This window comes from Vicugna pacos, chromosome 25 (assembly GCF_048564905.1).
Source record: "Vicugna pacos chromosome 25, VicPac4, whole genome shotgun sequence".
In the NCBI taxonomy this organism is placed as follows: domain Eukaryota; kingdom Metazoa; phylum Chordata; class Mammalia; order Artiodactyla; family Camelidae; genus Vicugna; species Vicugna pacos.
This window is the reverse complement of record NC_133011.1, coordinates 30,893,075-30,900,044: the sequence shown is the minus strand read 5'-3', so window position 1 is coordinate 30,900,044 and position 6,970 is coordinate 30,893,075. Positions and strand designations below refer to the sequence as shown.

At 47.2% G+C, this 6,970-nt stretch overlaps 1 non-coding gene across 1 annotated transcript; it reads right to left on the bottom strand.

Moving 5' to 3' along the window:
- Positions 1–6,150: 6,150 nt before the first annotated feature.
- On the bottom strand, positions 6,151–6,222 carry TRNAA-UGC (transfer RNA alanine (anticodon UGC)). Its single transcript has one exon. It is a non-coding gene; the product is annotated as a tRNA-Ala (tRNA).
- Between the last annotated feature and the right edge of the window lie 748 nt (positions 6,223–6,970).

Here is a 6,970-nt window from a genome sequence, read left to right as displayed (position 1 = left end):
TCCTTCTGGGTACAAGCCCAGGAGTGGGATTCCTGGGTCATATGGTAAGTCTATTCCTAGTCTTTTGAGGAATCTCCACTCTGTTTTCCATAGTGGCTGCACCAAACTGCATTCCCACCAGCAGTGTAGGAGGGTTCCCCTTTCTCCACAGCCTCTCCAGCATTTGTCATTTTTGGATTTTTGAATGACGGCCATTCTGACTGGTGTGAGGTGATACCTCATTGTAGTTTTGATTTGCATTTCTCTGATAATTAGTGATATTGAACATTTTTTCATGTGTTTTTTGATCATTTGTATGTCTTCCTTGGCGAATTGCTTGTTTAGGTCTTCTGCCCATTTTTGGATTGGGTTGTTTATTTTTTTCTTATTGAGTCGTATGAGCTGCTTATATATTTTGGAGATCAAGCCTTTGTCAGTTTCACTTGCAAAAATTTTCTCCCATTCCGTAGGTTTTCTTCTTGTTTTATCTCTGGTTTCCTTTGCTGTGCAGAAGCTTGTAAGTTTCATTAGGTCCCATTTGTTTATTCTTGCTTTTATTTCTTCTAGGAGAAAATTTTTGAAATGTATGTCAGATAATGTTTTGCCTATGTTTTCCTCTAGGAGGTTTATTGTATCTTGTCTTATGTTTAAGTCTTTAATCCATTTTGAGTTGATTTTTGTATATGGTGTAAGGGTGTGTTCTAGCTTCATTGTTTTACATGCTGCTGTCCAGTTTTCCCAAGAGATGATCAGAATCTTAAGGCCCTTGATCACATGAGGAACAGTCAGAAAATAACAGAATGGGATAAAGACCAAATGAGGTTTGGAATGGGAAATACGGGAGGGAAACAAAGATTTCAAAGCCAAAAGGTCACCTCACATCCATAAGAATGGCCATTATTAAAAAGTCCACAAATGATAAATGCTGGAGAGGGTGTGGAGAAAAGGGAACCCTCCTACACTGCTGGTGGGAATGCAGTTTGGTACAGCCATTATGGAAATTCCTTAAAAAACTAAAAATAGACCTACCCTATGATCCAGCAATCCCACTCCTGGGCATATATCCAGAGGAAACTCTAATTCAAAAAGATACATGCACCCCAATGTTCATAATGGCACTGTTTACAATAGCCAGGACATGGAAACAACCTAAATGTCCATCGACAGATGACTGAATAAAGAATATGTGGTATATTTATACAATAGAATACCACTCAGCTATAAAAATAATTAAAATAACGCCATTTACAGCAACATGGATGGACCGGGATATTATCATTCTAAGTGAAGTAAGCCAGAAGGAGAAAGAAAAATACCATACAATAACACTCATATGTGGAATCTAAAAAAAAAGACACAAACAAACTTATTTACAAAACAGATACAGACTCACAGACATAGAAAACAAACTTACGGTAGTTTCCAGTGGGGGAAGGGGGTGGGAAGGGATAAATTGAGAGTTTGAGATTTGCAGGTACTAACTACTGTATATAAAATAGATAAACAACAAGGTCCTACTGTGCAGCACAGGGAACTATAATCAATAGCTTGTAATAACCTATATTGAAAAAGAATATGGAAAGGAATATATATGTATATTAAAAGAAAAACCAGAGGGGATGGCGGTGAAACCTATCTTAGAATGAAGACTTAGGTGCCAAAAAAGTTGTGTGATTTCTCTTATGTAGTCTTCACAATCATCATTAAGAATCTATATTTTCAGATTAGGAAGGTGAAGTTCAAAGAACTGGGAGTAACTTGCCCCAAACGACAGAGCCACTTGGGGTCAGAGCCACTTTTGTGAGTCTGCACCGCGTGCTTCCCTGTGGGGGAACTCTGCTCCCTGAATCGGCTCTGGAGGGAGCGCTTTTTAAGTCAAGAATGTATTTCCCCTGGGGCACCCACAGAACCCAGCAGAGCAGACCCAGCATTCATTTGCTAATGGGTTGCATCCAAAGGAAGCCGCTTCAGCACAAACCCTGTAAAACCCCTGGGGCCCAGAAAGATGTGAAAACCAGCTCAGTGGGGCGAGAGTGGGCACCTGCAGCTGGCGCCCAGGCTTCCTTCTCCGACCGATCCAGTGCCCAGCTTGGAAGAGAGAGCAGAGGAACAGGGTCCAGAAGCAAGACCACCTCCTGGTCTTACCAGAGTCACTCCTGGCAGATGATGTGGGTTCCCGGAACTCTAGGCTCATCTGCTCTCAAGTGCAAGAATCAGTGAACCCATCCGAGTATGTCCACAGACACACACACGCACACGTCCACACTGAGTTCCAAGAAGGAAAGACAACAACAAAACAAGGAACAACGGATGAATGTGTTGGGAGGAGGGGCCTGCGTTGGTTTGTGGAGGATGGGCCAGGAAGGCCTCTCTGAAGTGGGGACATCACAGATGAGACGTGAAGGTTGAATAGGAGCTTGCCAAAGAGTGGGGGTGGGGGTTCCAAGCAAAATTCACTCTCAGGTAGGTGTTGGTTCAGTCCCACTCGAGGGAGCCCAGTTCTGGGACTACCTTTACTAAGAGCATTTCGAAGCATGGATTCCAAAAGGAATGTCAGTCAGGCTCGCGGCCACAGGCAAGCTGGAAGCAGAGGTTTTCAAGTCACTGCAGGGGGAGAGTGAGTTAATACAACTGATGTCCAGGTCCCCTGGGGGTCCAGGGAGAGGGAGGTCTCCTGTGCAGGAGCTGCCGATAACAAAGGGACTTCTGTTCTCCCTGCCTGCCCCCTACCCTGGCCCAGAGGCACTGCCGTTCGCTTGACCCCTCCTTCTGCTGCGTCTGTGTGAAGACCCCCGCTCCCGGCTACTTCAATGGCAGGAGGCGGCTGGGAACAGCTGGGAACTGTTGTTAGCTTCTGGCAACGTCCCGGAATTTCTTCCTCGTGGATCCTGTGCCCCTGAACTGCTGGGGGCCCCTGACTCGACCCGAAGTTGAACTTAGCTGCAGGGTCCAGGGCTAGGAGCTGCCTCCACGTCAGCCCCGATAGCAGCATGAAATTGCACAATCTTTCTGAGAACGCTGCGGCCGCCTCGCGCGCCACTCCTGGGATGGGAAGACTATCAGAAGCCACAGTCTGCAAATCCATTCATGTTTTCCAAGGGCGGGACGGTGCCTGAGAGAGCGACTCGATAAGACGCTCGCTTTTGTTCACAAACACCCGGAGAGGGTCCCCTGTGAGATAGCAACGCTCCTGGTGGGGACGAGGCGGAGGAGGGTGGCTTCAGATAAGAGGCCGGTGGAGGAGAATGGCTGTTTTCAAGGGTGGAGGTGCAAAACATCCGTTAATGGGTTTGCCAAGGGTGAGCTTTTCATTCACAGAATCGGAGAATGGGGAGTTGCAGCCATTCTAGTCTTTTGAAACCCTTCTTTTTAACCACAAGGGAAAAGAGTCCAAGAGAGGAGAAGCAACTTCTTTGAGGTCACACAGCAAGTCAGACACCAAGTTCTGTGTAGCATTTGGAGCCTCTGACATGGAATCCACTGCTTTCCCCACTCTGAACAGTGTACCACGTAACCCCGACCCCCCAAAACTTCATCTTTCTCTCCTGTTATCTCAATACACGTTTATTTATTCATTAACTAACCCATCCATCAATTCATGCATTCCTGTATGTGTTCTTATCCACATTTGTTAAGAACATAAAGGTGTATAAGACAGCACCTCACAGAGTGGATAACTGGGCAGACACCCATGAGTACAGGGCAGCGGTCCCAGCCGAGCGGCGTGAAGAGGCAGAGGGGAGCTGTTGTGGAGAAAATGCAGCAGGTTCCGTGGGGAAGGTGGCTTTTGAGCTGTGTCTTAAAGGAGGAAAAGGATTGCATTTGTTGAGGAAGGAAGCAACGGCCTTAGCGCTTTACCCCTGGAGACAGCATGACGGGTGGATTGAAGATGTGAAAAGCTGGCCCCGAAGAGGTGCGTTATTCAACAGGCCATTCACCCCGCGAGCCAGCAGTACAGGCTTTGTGTCTTCAGGGGCCAGCCTTGGTGTTGGGCACCATCGGGGCCCTTCCTCGAGCAACTTGCCATACAGTGAGGGAAACACCAAGTGAGCCGAGTGCGGCTATGGGAGGTGGAACCTGCAGGGAACTGGGGCTTGTGGGCCCGGGGTTCTCACCTCGCCCTGCCATCTGCCTGCCTGGATGTCAGTGCCTTGATCTCCTCACCTGTGAACTGGTGACACGTGACCCGCCTTCCTCTCCTCGTGAAAAAGAGGCGGCGGGATCCAGTTTGGAGCCTGTTCCTTAGTAGTTGTGTGACCACAAGAAGGTACCGAGTCACGCCGGGGCTCAGTCCCTTACTGGTGACATAAACGGTCGATGAGCACATATTTCGTATTTGGATGTATCTGCATATATTTTATGCATTCCTGACATACCTTTTTCTTACCTTTTTCCAATATTTCTAGGTTATGTGGTTTGTCTCTGAGTTTTTTCATATGGTTGTGAATCTCCGAAAATTTTCCAATATAATTATTGAAAAAAAAATCCTTACATAAATGGACTCACCCAGTTCAAACCCGTGATGTTCAAGGGTCAACTGTATATGAAATTTCCTTGTCGTAGGACGAGCCCCTGTGGATGCTGGGGGCACCTCCCGGGGAAGTCTACGAAGAGTCTGGAGGCTCTTGGGACTGCGTCTGCGGCCGCTCCTCCCGTCCTGTCTCCTTGGAGTAAGTCACTGGACAGGCCTTCGTCTCGGCCAGTGAATCCCTTCCCGGGGGCACGCAGAAGGGGACAGGCAGGAACACGGCGGCAGACTGTCCCTGACTTCCCCGGGCAGACGGAGCTTCAGGCGTTCTGCTTCACTCCTCTCGGGAGGGCCTCTTTGCCTGTGCTGTGGGTCAGAAACTGCATCCAGTGTTGGTTGGACTCAGCCACAACCAGCGTCAACTGTTTTCTTCAAATCGTCCAGCAGATACGTTTGATGCTTCCTTTGCCTGTCTCCTCACGCTCCTCTTCTACGTTTCCAGGCTCCCCGCAGCCTCCCGTTTACTCCCTGCCTTTGTCACTCCCGGCTTTGCGTCTGCGTCTAGCCCGGCTGGCCCTCCTTTACTCCTGCTGGTCCTCCCCGCAGCAGAGAGATCCTTTCTGCTCTGATCTCAGGATTGGTACGGAAGCGGAAGATGCAGAGGACTCCCAGAGGCAAGCAGGTGGCTGCCCCTTTCCTGTCTGGACTTTGCTCTTGCGGAGGGGTCTTCTCTGTTCTCATGCTGTTTTCTTTTTATTAGGGCTATTATTTCGTTATAATTTCAATTTTTTCTCTGCAGAAGGGTGAAGTGCAAACACCTGCCATGTGAGGCCATGCCCACGGTGAAGCCAGCCCTTCTCATCCTGTTCACGGCAAAGACTTCCAACTATAACGTGATGACTAAGATCATGGACTTTCAGTGCAAACTGTGTTCAAATCCTACCCCTGCCACTTACCAGCTGTGTGATCTGAGACAAGTTACTTAACCTCTCTGTGCCTCTATAGTCTCATCCCTACGTTGGGAATGCTGCTGCTTCATACCTCACAGGGTTTTTGTGAGAGTTAAATGAGATGATATGATGTTACCCATTCTAGAAATGGCTAAGTCCTTCTTTGTTAATGGCCTCAAGTGTGCTTTTGACTTTCCTACCTCTGATGTCAGGTGCTCCCCTCACCTGCCTGGAATGAGCGCTCCTTTTGCCTGGATCCAAATCCTCCTTGTTGTTTAAAGTGGAGGAAACTCCGGAAGAGGGCTGGCTGGACTCAGACCCTCACTCCCGCTCTGGTTCCATAGCTGAGGTACATGGGATTCAGTAATATGTGTACATTTTTTCAGATTATTTTCCATTATAGGCTATTATAAGGTATTGACTATACTTCCCTGTGCTCTACAGTAAATCCTTGTTGCATATCTGTTTTATGTATGGTGACTTCCATCTCTTACTCCTGTACTCCTAATTTGTCCCTCCCTCCCCTTTTCCCTTTGGTAACCACAAGTTTGTTTTCTATTTCTGTGAGTCTGTTCTGTTTTGTATATAGATTCATTCTTTTTTTTTTTAAGATTCCACATATAAGTTATATGAGATAATATTTATCTTTCTCTGTCTGACTTACTCCACTCAATATGATAACCTCTAGGTCTGTCCATGTTGCTGCAAATGGCAATATTTCTTTTTTTTTTCTTCTTCTCTATTCCCTCTTAATGGAGGCACTGGGAATTGAACCCAGGACCTTGTGCACGCAAAGCACATGCTCTACCACTGAGCTATGTCTCCCACCTCGTTGCAAGTGGCAATATTTTATTCTTTTTATGGCTGACTAATATTCCATTCCATCCCACACAACATCTTCCTAGACCAAGATGGGCACCCTAATTTCACTGCACTATTTACAGTAGCCAAGACATGGAAGCAGAGATATTTATACAGACCTCGTGGAGTTCTTGAAAGTAAAATCCTTAGACTCTGGCTGGTAGTTGGTGCTTAATCGATAATGGATATTATTAAGCCAAGTCTTGCCAGGCCTTCCTTCCTGAACCGCCCCGCTGAGCTCTTCTAGTAATTACTGAGTCCACTGTTTAGAATCTGGTTAGCCACTGGCCATGTAGTATTTTGTATCACCTGTTTTTCTTTCTTTCTTTTTTTCTGCTTGGAACTATTATTGGAAACTTATGGCCACTTAGCTTTTCAAACACACCTAGTGTCCCCCTCACTGCAGTAGGGGCTCCTTGAGGGAAAACCCTGCACAGACATTTCTAACTTGACCAGTGTTTGCTGAGCAATCCTTCTGTTCCAGGAGCCTGCGCCGGGCTCGAATTTTCCAACACCCCTTTGTCTTTCCATGGTGGTACCTCGGCCTGGTGCAGCCACGGCTTCAAGGTCTGAGCTCTCTCATAAGTTTTGTTTTTTGCATCTTTACCTTTGTGTGGGACACTCTCCTTCCCCGCTGCGCCACTGACAGCTGACACCAGCCCCCGGGGCCAGAGCTGTGCCGGAGCAGATAAGGACTCATTCTTAGAACCAG